This window comes from Oncorhynchus mykiss, chromosome 1 (genome assembly GCF_013265735.2).
Source record: "Oncorhynchus mykiss isolate Arlee chromosome 1, USDA_OmykA_1.1, whole genome shotgun sequence".
NCBI classification, from domain to species: Eukaryota; Metazoa; Chordata; class Actinopteri; order Salmoniformes; family Salmonidae; genus Oncorhynchus; species Oncorhynchus mykiss.
Window position 1 is genome coordinate 66,903,925 of NC_048565.1, and position 17,461 is coordinate 66,921,385.

Genomic DNA, 17,461 nt, shown 5'->3' on the forward strand with positions numbered 1-17,461 from the left:
TGAACTATTTATTTCACATGCTCCCATGCTATCTCCCAGTTTCTTTTTTCATAACAACAAACCAGAGCATCACCAAATTGATATGGCGCAATAAAAAATCTAGGATCAATTTCTCCACTCTATCGAAACCTGAATCTAAGGGTGGCCTTGCCCTTTCCTGCCTTCAATTGTTCTACTGTTCTGCCCAAAGATGCTACATGCTAACACAGATCACAAAGAGACAAGACTCAATGTGTATTCAGATAGAGGCCCAATCCTGTGGTTCATTGCCCCTAAACTCAATTATATTCATTAATAACTTTAGTGAGGTGGGCAACATATCCAAAACCTTTGTGATTTACAGAACCCTACTAGCATAGAAGGACTATAGGAAATACCTTGGCATTTCCTCCCAGATATGCTCCTACTCGCCTATAGTATGCAACCCAGACTTGCCAAAAGCCCTGAGTGATGCCAACTTTAGTCTTTGGCATACTCTAGGGATCAGGACCTTTTCAGACCTGTTTCAGCAGAACACAACTACACTGAAATTCTTTCAAGAGCTCTCAGTGAATTCAATATATCGTCAAATTAGACACGTAATTTCCTCATTCACTTCCAAGGGGAGGTTTAGAGCTCAGCTGAATAGGTTGAGATCCTTCTTGCTACAGCACAATCCATCAAAGGCAAAATATCTACAGACTCCTTTCTGAGAATGTTGGCTCCTGCTTTACTCCTTTGAAAATAATCTGGGAAAAGGACCTTTGTCTGACTATCAGTGATGAGTTATGGGCGGATGTTTGCGACAGGGTATACTGCACCCCTACTAATTAAATAATCTAACTATACATTTTTGTACAAGAAGTGGAACCTATATGCATGTATTGGAGTTGTAGAGAGATTGCCAAAATCTGGTAATCTATATATACTGCTGCACAGATAATACTAGATGTACAGTTTGATATGACCCTGTGTCTCTATCCTCTTAATGCCCAGCAGGACTTTGTTATTGATCCAGACAGAGAAAATGTGTTTATGGCTACCACATACTTTGCTAAGAAATGTTTTCTCCTACGGTGGGCTTCTAATTCTTCTCCTACATTTAAAATGTGGATTGACCAGATTGTTAACTTTTTTTCCCTCTTGAAAATCTCACTTAAGACATCCACAAGAGACAGCCCAGGTTTGATCAACTCTGGTCTCCACTACTCAACTATATTTCAAATTTGACAGAGTGAACGGGTTGATTAGGGAAATGAGTGTATATACATGTTGTGTAAGGTGCTGTAAAAACTCATTATTTGCTCGTTATCTCAGCTAAAGCTGGAAATAGCTAACATGATCACAGCGCTTAGCTAACATGATCACAGCACTTAGCTAACATGATCACAGCGCTTAGCTAACATGATCACAGATAGTGCTGCTGCAAATGTTTTTGTTTTGTTTTATAGTTTATTCTATTATTTATGTATGCCACATCTGTAAATGTGGAATGTGTTTTGGGTGTTGATTGAAAAACAAAAATACTTAATGTTTAATTGAAGGGGAAAAAAGGTAAAAAGTCAATTATTCAACCCCTTTGTTATGGCAAGCCTAAATAAGTTCAGGAATAAACATTTGCTTTACAAATCACATAATAAGTTGCATGCTCACTCTGCAATAATAGTATTTAACATGCTTTTTGAATGACTACCTCATCTCTGTACCCCATACATACAATTATACAGTGGGGAGAACAAGTATTTGATACACTGCCGATTTTGCAGGTTTTCTTACTTACAAAGCATGTAGAGGTCTGTAATTGTTATCATAGGTACACTTCAACTGTGAGAGACGGAATATAAAACCAAAATCCAGAAAATCACATTGTATGATTTTTAAGTAATTAATTTGCATTTCAAACACAGATTCAAACCCATAGACCAGGGAGATGGGTAAAAAAAAGCAGACATTGAATATGGTGAAGTTATTAATTACACTTTGGATGGTGTAGCAATACACCCAACCACTACAAAGATACAAGTGTCCTTCCTAACACAGTTGCTGGAGAGAAAGGAAACCGCTCAGGGATTTCACCATGAGGCCAATGGTGACTTTAAAACAGTTACAGTTTAATGGCTGTGATAGAAAACTGAAGATGAATCAATAACATTGTAGTTATTTACATAAGTCTTCAGACCCTTTGCTATTAGACTCGAAATTGAGCTCCGGTGCATCCTGTTTCCATTGATCATCCTTGATGTTTTACAACTTCATTGGAGTCCACCTTTGGTAAATGTAATTGATTGGAAATGATTTGGAAAAGCTGTCTATATAAGGTTTCACAGTTGACAGTGCATGTCAGAGCAAAAACCAGGCAATGAGGTCGAAGGAATTGTCTATAGGGCTCCGAGACAGGATTGTGTCGCGGCACAGATCTGGGGAAGGTTACCAAAACTTTTCTGCAGCATTGAATGTCCCCAAGAACACAGTGGCCTCCATCATTCTTAATTTGAAGAAGTTTGGAACCCTTCAAGACTCTTCCTAGAGCTGGCCGCTTGGCCAAACTGAGCAATCAGAGAGATGGACCTTGGTTAGAGAGGTGACCAAGAACCCGATGGTCACTCAGGCAGAGCTCTAGAGTTCCTCCTTGGAGATGGGAGAACCTTCCAGAAGGACAACCATCTCTGCAACACTCTACAAATCAGGCCTTTATGGTAGAGTGGCCAGACAGATGCCACTCCTCAGTAAAAGGCAGATAACAGCCCACTTGGAGTTTTGCCAAAAGGCACCTAAAGACTCTCAGACCATGAGAAACAAGATTCTCTGGGCTGATGAAACCAAGATGGGACTCTTTGGCCTGAATGCCAAGCTTCTCGTCTTGAGGAAACCTGGCACAATCCCTACGGCGAGGCATGGTGGTGGCAGCATTATTCTGTGTGGGGGGGGGGGGGGGGGGGGTTCAGTGGCAGGGACTGGGAGACTAGTCAGAATCGAGGCAAAGATGAACGGAGCAACGTACAGAGAGAGACCCTTGATGAAAACCTGCTCCACAGCACTCAGAACCTCAGACTGAGGTGAAGGTTCACCCTCCAACAGGAAAGGTTCACCCTCCCTAAGCACACAGCCAAGCCAACACAGGAGTGGCTTCGGGACAAGTCTCAATGTCCTTAAGTGGCCTAGCCAGAGCCCAGACTTGAACCCGATTGAACATCTCTGGAGAGGCCTGAATATTGCTTTGCAGCAACGCTCCCCATCCAACCTGACAGAGCTTGAGAGGATCTGCAGAGAAGAATGGGAGAAACTCCCCAAATACAGGTGTACCAAGCTTGTAGAGTCATACACAAGAAGACTCAAAGCTGTAATTGCTGACAAAGGAGCTTCAACAAAATACTGAGCTAACATGAAAAGGGTCTGAATTCCTATAAACTCAGCAAAAAAAGAAACGTCCTCTCACTGTTAACTGCATTTATTTTCACATGTTCACACTTAACACATGTTAAGTTTGCTGAAAATAAATGCAGTTAACAGTGAGAGGACATTGTATGAACATAACAAGATTCAACAACTGGACATATACTGAAGAAGTTCCACAGACATGTGACTAACAGAAATGGAATAATGTGTCCCTGAACAAAGGGGGGGGATCAAAATCAAAAGTAACAATCAGTATCTGGTGTGGCCACCAGCTGCATTAAGTACTGCAGTGCATCTCCTCCTCATGGACTGCACCAGATTTGCCAGTTCTTGCTGTAAGATGTAACCCCACTCTTCCACCAAGGCACCTGCAAGTTCCCGGACATTTCTGTGAGGAATGGCCCTAGCCCTCACCCTCTGATCCAACAGGTCCCAGACGTGCTCAGTGGGATTTAGATCCGGGCTCTTCGCTGGCCATGGCAGAACACTGCCATTCCTGTCTTGCAGGAAATCACTCACAGAACGAGCAGTATGGCTGGTGGAATTGTCATGCTGGAGGGTCATGTCAGGATGAGCCTGCAGGAAGGGTACCACATGAGGGAGGAGGATGTCTTCCCTGTAACGCACAGTGTTGAGATTGCCTGCGATGACAACAAGCTCAGTCTGATGATGCTGTGACACACCGCCCCAGACCATGACGGACCCTCCACCTCCAAATCGATCCCGCTCCAGAGTACAGGCCTCAGAGTAACGCTCATTCCTTCGACGATAAACACAATCCGACCATCCCCCCTGGTGAGACAAAGCCGAGACTCGACAGTGAAGAGCACTTTTTGCCAGTCCTGTCTGGTCCAGCAGCGGTGGGTTTGTGTCCATAGGTGACGTTGTTGCCGGTGATGTCTTGTGAGGACCTGCGTTTCAACAGGCCCACAAGCCCTCAGTCCAGCCTCTCTCAGCCTATTGCGGACAGTCTGAGCCCTGATGGAGGGAATGTGCGTTCCTGGTGTAACTTGGGAAGTTGTTGTTGCCGTCCTGTACCTGTCCCGCAGGTGTGATGTTCGGATGTACCGATGCTATGCAGGTGTTGTTACACATGGTCTGCCACTGCGAGGACTATTTTTTGTTTTATGCCCGTGCTTTGTGGCAGCCGGTACTTTGTACTTGCGTTCTGTATTGTGATTGCCTAAGTAAAGTGCCTTGTCCACTCATCTCTGCTCTCCTGCACCTGACTTCCATGCACCAGCTACACCCACCATTTGAGAGTATTGTGTGTAGATGGACAATTTAATCCATTTTAGAATAAGGCTGTAACTTAACAAAATGTGGAAAAAGTCAAGGGATCTGAATACTTCCTGTGGTCCTGCAGGCTCTAGTTTAGTCTTATCTTGATTATTGTCCAGTCGAGTGCTGCAAGGAAAGACCTAGTTAAGAACAGAGCAGCGCGTCTTGCTCTTCATTATAATCAGAGGGCTAATATAAATACTATGCATGCCAGTCTCTCTTGGCTGAGAGTGGATGAGAGACTAACTGCATCACTTCTTAGTTTTATAAAAAACATTATTGTTTTGAAAATTCCAAATTGTTTGCATAGTCAATTTATGCACTGCTCTGACACACACACATACCCTTCCAGACATGCCACCAGGGTTCTTTTCACAGTCCCCAAATCCAGAACAAATTCATTTCAAGATCGCTGCTACCTACATTCCGGTTAGCAATGTGAAGCATAAAAGAAATAAACACGGAATACGTTGATACACACCGAAAGTCGGGACTCCACAGATCATCTTATTTGTCTGCCTGTAACCTACCGTTATTGATCACCAGCCTCAAGAGTCAAACTTTGTATTTTACACATTTTCACCAAACAGAAAACATCTTATAAGGTTAGCTTCGATTTGGTCTGTGTTTGAGCTATAGCTACATGGGGGGTTCAAATGGATCCTTAGGTTGGCAGGAACACATCTGGCCTATTGCCATCTGATGATGTATGACTTAATGGCAACATCGAATGTCCACCGAGTGAGTATATCTTTACGCATCAAAAATATGATGTTGCCTGCTTCCGCGCTGTTGGCGTCCATATCCCCTGTATGTCCCCCAGACACCACCACATTGTTTGAGAGAGGTTAGTGTTGCACAAATTTAGTTTTTATAGTGAACAATAACTTTTAGGCACATCCAGTGTGCAAAAACAGTGCAATTACTACAATCAGACACTTTGGAATGGTTGAAAGGACTCTTGAATGTGTTTTTTTTCTGATATTGTTCACATGTTGTGGGATACATCTGATGTGTTTCCAGCTCTGGTAATCAATAATTCACTTATAGCTTGTCAATGAAAGATGACATTCAAAACATGTTAGGATTTGGCCAGGATTGTTCCGGTTTTGGCCACTAGATGCCCCCATTGTGTTTTTTTGACCCTTTTGTTTTCCCCTGTTTCCAGATTATTATTTGCACCTGTGCCTCGTTTTCCTTGAATGTATTTAAACCCTTAGTTTCCCTCAGTTCTTTGCTCTGTGTTTGAATGTTAGCACCCAGCCCCAGCGATGCGGTGAACATTTGTTGCTCCAGTTGGACTCTCTTGTGGTACTCTGTTTTTGTTCTCGTTTATTTATTTTTGATTATCTTTTGAGGCTTTTTCCCTGTTGTACCTACCACCTTGTGGATTTACCTTTTCACTTGGAGGATTACCTTTTTCTCTTGGAATTACTTTTGACGTTGTGGATTTATATTTTTGCCTGAAGTACTGTCCTTTTTACTTTATTAAAACACAGTCTCAAATACTGCTTCTGGGTTATGCCGACTATTAGTTGCTCAGTTTGCTAAGTGACTGTTTCTCACACCAGAGACCCGAGTTCGTAACCGGGTCCTGACAGAAACACAGAGCCCAAAATGAACCCAGAGGCAGCCAGTTCCCAGGACCTTTTTGCCACGCTGTTCCACCACGAGGGGACTGTCCAACGCCACAAAGTCGCTCTGGTTCAGCAAGAGGCCTTAATGGCTAGACATTCTCAACTTCTGTCTGAGATGCTGACTTCCATAAAGCAGATATCTGATCGACTTCCCCCGGCAACCGCTCCCACCCCAGTACCTCAGATTCAAGTGGCAGTTAATCCCCTGGCTGAACCTCGTCTTCCGCTTCCCCAACGGTTCTCAGGTGATCCGAGTGCTTGTAAGGGGTTTTTCACCCAATATTCTCTCTCCTTCGAGCTGCAACCCTCGTCGTTTCCCAATGACCGGTCCAAGATCGCATATATCATCACCCTGCTGTCGGAAAAAGCCCTGGCCTGGGCTACTGTTGTGTGGGATGCCCAAAGTCCCTGCTGTGCCAGCTACTCTGCCTTTGCTGAGGAATTCAAGCGAGTGTTTCAAGGTCCAACCAGCGGCCCTGACTCAGCCAAACAGCTCCTGACTCTCCGCCAAGGTCGGCGCAGCGTGACAGACTATGCCATCCAGTTCCGCACGGTGGCGGTAACGAGTGGCTGCAATGACGAGGCGCTCAGTGTGTTTTCTAAAGGGTCTTTCCGACACCATCCAAGATGAACTGGCCACTCGGGAACCACCGGACAACCTCGAGTCCCTGATCAAGTTGGCCTCACGCATAGACCAGCGTCTTAGAGAGAGAGAACTCAACCGTAGACCTCTCGCCCTAGCTCCTATCGGTCCCAGCTCCGAGTCCCCACCTTTATCCTCGCTAGCTCCACTGGAACCCATGCAGATTGGACACATCTCCCAGGCTGAGAGAGACCGCCGGATGAGGGAGCGATGCTGTCTATATTGCGGCAAACCGGCCATTTCCGCTCCACGTGTCCCGGGCTCCAGGGAAACGCACTGTCCCGTGCAGGCCTGGGGGGACTGTAACGGGAAACATAACCTCCTCCCATCCGTACAACTCCAGGCTGCTCATTCCAGTCACCCTTTCCTGGGACAACCACGAGCTTCCCCTTCAAGCCTTGGTAGACTCTGGAGCCGCAGGAAACTTCATGGATGGTATCTGGGCGAAGGAGAATGGCGTCCCCTCTGAACCTCTAAGCGACCCCATGAGTGTTACTACGTTGGATGGAAGCCCTCTGGGATCTGGACTTGTCACTCACGTCACTACCCCCTTGCGACTTTCAGTTTCCCAACACCAGGAAGTGATTAACTTTCCTCTGATCCCCTGTTCCGAGTTCCCTCTCGTCCTTGGCTACCCCTGGCTTCACAGCCATAACCCTGACATCGACTGGCCTGTGGGCACTGTCAAGCAGTGGGGCCCTACGTGCCAAGCCACTTGTATCTTCCCGAGTTCCCCAAGTTCTCCTCCCGAGTCTCTAGAATCCATCGACCTGTCCCGAGTTCCCGAGTGTTACTATGACCTCAAACCGGTATTTAGCAAACAGAGGGCCACCATGCTACTACCCCATAGACCTTACGATTGCCCCATCGACTTGTTTCCGGGCACCTGCCCCCCCAGGGGTCGGATCTTTTCCCTATCTCCTCCTGAATGAGCTGCTATGGATACCTACATCAAGGAAGCTCTGTCAGCAGGCCTCATTCGTCCATCCACCTCGCCCACGGGAGCAGGGTTTTTCTTTGTAGACAAAAAAGACGGTGGATTACGTCCTTGCATCGACTACTGGGGACTCCATGCCATAACCGTCCGTAACTGCTACCCGATACCCCTTATGGCCACAGCATTTGAGCTGCTCCAGGAAGCAGTTGTCTTCACTAAGCTTGACCTGCGGAACGCATACCATCTTGTGCGGGTCAGACACGGTGACGAGTGGAAGACCGCTTTCAACACGCCTACTGGTCACTATGAATACTTGGTGATGCCCTTCGGCCTGACCAACACCCCGGCTGTGTTCCAAGCGCTCATAAACGATGTGCTTAGGGATATGCTTAACATCTTCGTGTTTGTTTACTTGGATGACATCCTCATATTTTCGAGCTCCCTTCAAGAACACACAAAGCATGTCAGACAAGTACTCAATTGCCTCCTAGACAGCCATTTGTACGTTAAGCCGGAAAAATGTGAATTCCATTCCTCCCGAGTACAATTCCTGGGGTTTGTAGCGAACCCGGTGAGTCCAAATGGATTCCAGGAAGGTAGGGGCGGTAGCGGATTGGCCCACCCCCAAGTCCGTTAAGGAAGTTCAGCGTTTCCTGGGCTTCACAAACTTTTACCGCAAGTTCATCAAGAACTTCAGCTTGGTGGCAGCCCCTCTCTCAGCTTTAACCAAGGGTGGCAACGCAAGGTTTCTGTGGGGAAAAGAAGCTGAGACGGCCTTCCAAGGACTCAAGCAGCGCATCCTCTCTGCTCCCATCCTGACACTACCGACTGCGGATTAACCTTTTGTGGTGGAGGTAGACGCATTAGAGGTTGGTGTTGGAGCTGTCCTGTCTCAGAGGGGTGAAGACAAGAAGCTCCACCCCTGCGCCTTTTTCTCACACCGGCTTACGCCGGCCGAGAGGAACTACGATGTGGGGGATCGTGAACTCCTAGCGGTTAAGATGGCATTGAAGGAATGGAGACACTGGCTCGAGGGGGCTTCTCAACCGTTTCAAGTGCTACGGACCACAAAAATCTGGCGTATATCCAGCAGGCGAAGCTGTTGAACTCCAGACAAGCTCAATGGTCTCTTTTCTTCAATTGATTCGAGTTTATCCTCACCTATCGGCCCGGGTCGAAGAATCTCAAACCGGACGCCTTGTCCCGAGTCTATGCTCCTGCCATTCGAGAAGATACTGACATGCCTGTCCTTCCTGCCGCTAAGATCGTGGCCCCGATCTCGTGGCAAGTTGAGGATACTATGAGACGAGCTCAAGCTATCGAACCGGGTCCGGAAGGAGGTCCTGCCGATCGGTTGTTTGTCCCCAAGGCAGCGAGGACTCAGGTCCTTCTGTGGGGGCACTGCTCTCGCCTCACCTGTCACCCGGGCGTAGGTCACACCTTGGAGTTCATCCAGCGAAAGTTCTGGTGGCCCACCAAAACAGAAGACATTGCCACTTTCGTCAAGGCATGTCCCGTGTGCTGCCAGGGCAAATCTTCTCACCTCCGCCCTCAAGGACTTCTTCACCCTTTACCTGTTCCCCACCAACCCTGGTCCCATATCTCATTAGACTTTTTTACTGGCCGTCCTCCGTCCCATGGTAATACTACTGGACTGGGAAGGCTACGGTCCCGAGGAGCGCTCCTGGGTTCCTGCCAAAGACATACTGGACCCTGACCTCATTCGACAGTTCAGGGCATTCCACCCCGAGAAAGCTGGTAGGAACGTCAGGAGCCGTTCCTAGGGGGGGGGATTCTGTCAGGATTTGGCCAGGATTGTTCCGGTTTTGGCCACTAGATGCCCCCATTGTGCTTTTTTGACCCTTTTGTTTTCCCCAGTTTCCAGATTATTATTTGCACCTGTGCCTCGTTTCCCTTGAATGTATTTAAACCCTTAGTTTCCCTCAGTTCTTTGCTCTGTGTTTGAATGTTAGCACCCAGCCCCAGCGATGCGGTGAACATTTGTTACTCCAGTTGGACTCTCTTGTGGTACTCTGTTTTTATATTTATAAAAAACTTTTATATTTATATTTTTTTATATTTTTGCATGAAGTACTTTCCTTTTTACTTTATTAAAACACAGTCTCAAGTACTGCTGTGTCTGCCTCATTTTCTGGGTTCTGCCAATTTATTAGTGGCTCAGTTTGCTAAGTGACTGTTTCTCACACCGGAGACCTGAGTTCGTAACCGGGTCCTGACAAAATAATAAAAATACGAAAACGGTTATTTTGTTTGTGCTTGATCTTGTGTATTCTGAACAATGTAACTCCTATTTTCTGACCATTTCCTCACAATTTCCCAGATGTCTTCTTTCCAAATATACCAAGTTTTTGCATATCAGAATCATGTAATTACACATGAATAGCAGTTATTTTGGGGTATGGTCTATTTAGGCGGAAATCTAGATTTTGTCGTTACATTTTCGAGTTTACACCATGCCCGTGAGTGTGCCAAAGTGCCATTCCCTCAGAACCCTCCACCCCACAGACAATTCAATCACATCTTTGACTGCCCTGAGGACACCATCACCCTTAATAGGTCATTATCCTTGCCTCAATTACAAGGGAGTAATCACCAATCTGCTCCTAATTTGCCCTTTATTGTCCTGTCTGATTAAGGTTTTACAGCTGTGAGGCAGCTGGTTTGTGAGGACCACCTGGTGGGCTATAGCTTCTGTCCATTATTCTGATGTAGGAAGAGACAATGCCCAGGCCCAACCTCACCCCAGCTGCTTCAGAAACAGGGCCAAAGCCCATCTCCGCTCTCTGGAGCATTGGGAGCTATGGCAAGTATGTGCATTAGTTTGGTGAATGACTCCCAACTTTAGCAGTTGCTCTTGTCATTATGGTTTCCACAACACTGCTATTTTAGATGGTCTGCGGTGCTGTTTTCTTTCTAATGCTCATGTTAATGATGGAACAGCACACTAGGGAGTTAGCCTACATTGAGTATTGGTGTAGTTTAGGTCAGGGTTCTGCATGCTGCATGTGTGGCAGCGTGTGTAGTGGTAGAAGATGACAGCTCGGGTGAAAGTGTAATCTCAGGGAAGTTCAGACTTCTAAGTCTGACTTGAAATAGTGACAGATCTCATCACCTGACTGAGCTGGTGCCTCCCCTGCTGCAGAATGCAGCCAATTTTATGAGGCAGTGTGAAGACCAAGAGGTACTTGGTGTCATGTCATGTCATGTCAACTCTATGTCATGAAAACACAACACCAGTCCCACATCTAGGTGACAGAATATAGAGATATATAAAAATAGCTGTTTTATGATCAACTTATGTTTTTGCATTTCGAGAATATTATTTTCTACACACCCCATTATCCAGCTCTTTTTTATGTTTATTCAACCTCATGTCTTCTGAGATAATTGGTGGTACATGTAGTCTTTGGGGGTGTGTTGTTTTTCACACATCAGGTGTTTATAGGGGAGTGGAGACGGAAATCGTTTTCTCACTAAAGTATGAAGTGACAGTTAATACTAAGTGTGTGATGAACACTGTCTGAGTCACGCCTGCTTCATCATTTATTGGAGGCAAGAATAGACACAAACTATCACCTAAACGATGATATCATCAGAGCATTCAAGAACTGCCTTCGTTTGGACAGGGCTCTGTTAAAGGGAATATTTCATGTTTGTGTGGTTAAAAGCTCAATGTAGACATTTTTATCACAATCTCAAATCATTTCTGGGTAACAGTTAAGTACAGTTGAAGTCGGAAGTTTACATACACTTAGGTTGTAGTCATTAAAACTCGTTTTTCAACCACACCACACATTTCTTGTTAACAAACTATAGTTTTGGCAAGTTGGTTAGGACATCTACTTTGTGCATGACACAAGTCATTTTTCCAACAATTGTTTACAGACAGATTATTTCACTTAATTCACTGTATCACAATTCCAGTGGGTCAGAAGTTTACATACACTAAGTTGACTGTGTCTTTAAACAGCTTGGACAATTCCAGAAAAGGATGTCATGGCTTAAGAAGCTTCTGATAGGCTAATTGACATACAGTGCCTTGCGAAAGTATTCGGCCCCCTTGAACTTTGCGACCTTTTGCCACATTTCAGGCTTCAAACATAAAGATATAAAACTGTATTTTTTTGTGAAGAATCAACAACAAGTGGGACACAATCATGAAGTGGAACGACATTTATTGGATAGTTCAAACTTTTTTAACAAATCAAAAACTGAAAAATTGGGCGTGCAAAATTATTCAGCCCCCTTAAGTTAATACTTTGTAGCGTCACCTTTTGCTGCGATTACAGCTGTAAGTCGCTTGGGGTATGTCTCTATCAGTTTTGCACATCGAGAGACTGACATTTTTTCCATCCCTCCTTGCAAAACAGCTCGAGCTCAGTGAGGTTGGATGGAGAGCATTTGTGAACAGCAGTTTTCAGTTCTTTCCACAGATTCTCGATTGGATTCAGGTCTGGACTTTGACTTGGCCATTCTAACACCTGGATATGTTTATTTTTGAACCATTCCATTCCAAACTTTATGTTTTGGATCATTGTCTTGTTGGAAGACAAATCTCCATCCCAATCTCAGGTCTTTTGCAGACTCCATCAGGTTTTCTTCCAGAATGGTCCTGTATTTGGCTCCATCCATCTTCCCATCAATTTTAACCATCTTCCCTGTCCCTGCTGTAGAAAAGCAGGCCCAAACCATGATGCTGCCACCACCATGTTTGAGAGTGGGGATAGGGTGTTCAGGGTGATGAGCTGTGTTGCTTTTACGCCAAACATAACGTTTTGCATTGTTGCCAAAAAGTTCAATTTTGGTTTCATCTGACCAGAGCACCTTCTTCCACATGTTTGGTGTGTCTCCCAGGTGGCTTGTGGCAAACTTTAAACAACACTTTTTATGGATATCTTTAAGAAATGGCTTTCTTCTTGCCACTCTTCCATAAAGGCCAGATTTGTGCAATATACAACTGATTGTTGTCCTATGGACAGAGTCTCCCACCTCAGCTGTAGATCTCTGCAGTTCATCCAGAGTGATCATGGGCCTCTTGGCTGCATCTCTGATCAGTCTTCTCCTTGTATGAGCTGAAAGTTTAGAGGGACGGCCAGGTCTTGGTAGATTTGCAGTGGTCTGATACTCCTTCCATTTCAATATTATCACTTGCACAGTGCTCCTTGGGATGTTTAAAGCTTGGGAAATCTTTTTGTATCCAAATCCGGCTTTAAACTTCTTCACAACAGTATCTCGGACCTGCCTGGTGTGTTCCTTGTTCTTCATGATGCTCTCTGCGCTTTTAACGGATCTCTGAGACTATCACAGTGCAGGTGCATTTATACGGAGACTTGATTACACACAGGTGGATTGTATTTATCATCATTAGTCATTTAGATCCTCACTGAACTTCTGGAGAGAGTTTGCTGCACTGAAAGTAAAGGGGCTGAATAATTTTGCACGCCCAATTTTTCAGTTTTTGATTTGTTAAAAAAGTTTGAAATATCCAATAAATGTCGTTCCACTTCATGATTGTGTCCCACTTGTTGTTGATTCTTCACAAAAAAATACAGTTTTATATCTTTATGTTTGAAGCCTGAAATGTGGCAAAAGGTCGCAAAGTTCAAGGGGGCCGAATACTTTCGCAAGGCACTGTAATTTGAGTCAATTGGAGGTGTACCTGTGGATGTATTTCAAGGCCTACCATCAAACACAGTACCTTTTTGCTTTGACATCATGGAAAAATCAAAAGAAATCAGCCAAGACCTCAGAAAAAAAATTGTAGACCTCCACAAGTCTGGTTCATTTTTGGGAGCAATTTCCAAACGCCATGTTCATCTGTACAAACAATAGTACGCAAGCATAAACATCATGGGACCACGCAGGCGTCATACCGCTCAGGAAAGAGACGCGTTCTGTCTCCTAGAGATGAACTAACTTTGGTGCGAAAAGTGCAAATCAATCCCAGAACAACAGCAAAGGACCGTGTGAAGATGCTGGAGAAAACAGGTACAAAAGTATCTATATCTACATTAAAACGAGTCCTCTATCGACATAACCTGAAAGGCCGCTCAGCAAGGAAGAAGCCACTGCTCCAAAACCGCCATTAAAAAGCCAGACTATGGTTTGCAACTGCACATGGGGACAAAGATCGTACTTTATGGAGAAATGTCCTCTGATCTGATGAAACAAAAATAGAACTGTTTGGCCATAATGACCATTGTTATGTTTGGAGGAAAAAGGGGGAGGCTTGCAAGCCGAAGAACACCATCCCAACCGTGAAGCACGGGGGTGGCAGCATCATGTTGTGGGGGTGCTTTGCTGCAGGAGGGACTGGTGCACTTCACAAAACAGATGGCATCACGAGGAGGAAAATTATGTGGATATATTGAAGCAACATCTCAAGACATCAGTTAAAGCTTGGTCGAAAATAGGTCTTCCAAATGGACAATGAACCCAAGCATACTTCCAAAGTTGTGGCAAAATGGCTTAAGGACAACAAAGTCAAGTTATTGGAGTGGCTATCACAGAACCCTGACCTCAATCCTACAGAACATTTGTGGGGAGAACTGAAAAAGTGTGTGTTAGCAAGGAGGCCTACAAACCTGACTCAGTTACACCAGCTTTGTCAGGAGGAATGAGCCACAATTCTTGTGGAAGCTTGTTGCAGGCTACCCAAAACGTTTGACCCAAGTTAAACAATTTAAAGGCAATGCTACCAAATACTAATTGAGTGTATTTAATGTCAGGAATTGTGAAAAACTGAGTTTAAATGTATTTTCCTACGGTGTATGTAAACTTCTGACTTCAACTGTAACTCTGGGTCTTCCTTTCCTGTGGCGGTCCTCATGAGCCAGTTTCATCATAGTGCTTGATGAGTTTTTCCTAGCCACCGTGCTTCTACACCTGCATTGCTTGCTCTTTGGGGGTTTAGGCTGGGTTTCTGTACAGCACTTTGATATATCAGCTGATGTAAGAAGGGCTATATCAATTAATTTGATTTGAAACATATCTCAACGTCAACTGTTCCGAGGAGACTGCATGAATCAGTCCTTCATGGTCGAATAGCTGCAGAGAAACCAGTGCTAAAGGACACCAATAAGAAAAATAGACTTGATTTGGCAAAGAAACACGAGCAATGGACATTAGACCATAAATCTGTCCTTTGGTCTGATGAGTCCAAATTTGAGATTTTGGGTTCCAACCACTGTGTCTTTGTGAGACGCAGAGTAGGTGAACAGATGACCTCCGCATGTGTGGATCCCACCGTAAAGCATGGAGGAGGAGGTGTGATGGTGTGGGGGTGCTTTGCTGGTGACACTGTCTGTGATTTATTTAGAAGTTTATTGGGACTATCATTTGTTTTTCTACTGGACAATGACCCAACACACTTCCAGGCTGTGTAAGGGCTATTTGACCAAGGAGGAGAGTGATGGAGTGCTGCATCAGATGACCTGGTCTCCACAATCCCCCGACCTCAACCCAATTGAGATGGTTTGGGATAAGACCGCAGAGTAAAGGAAAAGCAGCCAACAAGTGCTCAGCATATGTGGGAACTCCTTCAAGACTGTTGGAAAAGCATTCCAGGTGAAGCTGGTTGAGAGGATGCCAAGAGTGTGCAAATCTGTCATCAAGGCAAAAGGTGGCTACTTTGAAGAATCTCAAATATAAAATAGATTTTGATTTGTTCAACACTTTTTTGGTTACTACATGATTCCATATGTGTTATTTCATAGTTTTGATGTCTTCACTATTATTCTACAATGTAGAAAATAGTCAAATTAAAGAAAAACCCTTGAATGAGTAGGTGTGTCCAAACTTTTGACTGGTACTGTATATATACAACTCAAGAAAATAACCTTTTTTGACTGCAGCTAGGCCATTCCATTAATTCGGTGCCTTTTAAGAAGTGTAACGTGGTTATTTCACCTATTAAAACAATTATGTCATAAAGAGCAAATGTTCAACTTAATAAAACACTTGTTTTCCCATCTAAATCGGTTAAATAAAAAATTAAATGCTAAAGTAAATGCCTTTTAAGTGCCAAATAAAGTAACAGGGTTGACCATAAGGTTGATGAGTTCATGTTAAATCAGCCATAAATCCCCTTATGACAGGGTGAATGGAAGCTTGTGTGCAACAGGGAGTGGTAATTAAATGCAAGCTTCACAAACAAAAATGTAATTGTTAAAACAATTGTAGCCTGTCTACAGTAGGTTGGTTGGATGTGTTAATTATGATTAAATATCCTCAATTCATAGTATTATCCGAATGAGAGTGATGATCTAGCTGTCTACTGTATATGGTTTTGGGGGAACTGGAGAGTTCACCCGGTTGCTGTTCTGTGTATCAAGTGTCATCTTTAGTCATCCAAATTCCCTCTTTTCGGCCCCCTGCCCTTGCTCCAAACCTTTACCATCCGCATGATTGATACCCAGTCTTACGAGGTATCTTTGCCCCCTCCTTCAGAAGTCGTGTATCGGGTGTCCAGATATTAAAGGAGCTCTTCTTCTGATGGTGACGCAGGCTCCTTGCTGGGTTGTCAAAGGAAAACACGCATGAGAAGCACAGCAGTACCTCTCACTGCTCCCTCCACCTTGAAATCTGGCACTTCTTTTACATAGCTGGAGGGGTATTTATAAAGAGAAACATCAGAGGTCTGACATGTGAACTGGCTGACAAGTGCATCTCATTGAAAAATGGCCTTGGTCTAATGTCTGAGGTAATAGTGGCTGGGCAGAAGGGTTATAGTGTCTCATCTTAGATGCTGTACATACCACATGTTACTTTCCAGTGACGGCTAAAGGAAAGTAATAATCAAGCAATATTGTATGTCACTTTAAACACACCCTGTTGGTGCCATGCAAAATCAATACCTCAATAACTATGATACCGTAGACCATCACTTAATATGTTGACACTAAATGAATATGAGGCTGATGCTACAGTATCTGTTCCAGGCCAGGGAGCATATGAAAATAAACCCAAGACTAAGAGGTGAGTTACAGTACACATGTTATATAGAAACAACACTCAATGACCCGTGGCATGGTTTTCATGTCACACACTCTTTCACAGACAGGTCCTGGATCCTCTTCCCAGTCACATTTTAAAGCCCTTCGCTCTCTCTTGTTTGAAGTGGCCATCACTCGGGAGTGTGTGAAACCAGACACTTGACGTATCTCCTGTCGCTCTCCTTCTCCTATATGAAGCCCAACATTCTCCGGTCCAATCAGTGTAGTAGGCCATTGTTTCCTACTATAAGGGTAACAGTGAGTTAAGGGTATAAGATGAGATAGGTGTAACTCTCTTCTCATCGTCTTACTATTGTCCTGTCCCAGTCATGGGATTGTACCGGTGCATCAAGTCTGTCACCAACAGGCTCTTGAACAGCTTCTATCCCCAAGCAACAAAATAGCTACACGGACCGATTTTACCTTGTAACTTTATTGACCTTTTTATTTCAGTATTTGCACTGTCTCTATGCACACTCACGGGGCCCTACACACTCACACACACTGTCACTCCAACACACATGCGCAAACACTCACTCCATCATTTGCTCACTCGCACATAATATGCACATAC

At 44.5% G+C, this 17,461-nt stretch overlaps 1 protein-coding gene across 4 annotated transcripts in view; it reads left to right on the forward strand.

The window, feature by feature from the left end:
- The window catches only part of dlk2 (delta-like 2 homolog (Drosophila)), a 68,655-nt gene that overhangs the window by 18,488 nt on the left and 32,706 nt on the right, over positions 1–17,461 (forward strand). The gene's annotated exons all lie outside the window — the stretch shown is intronic.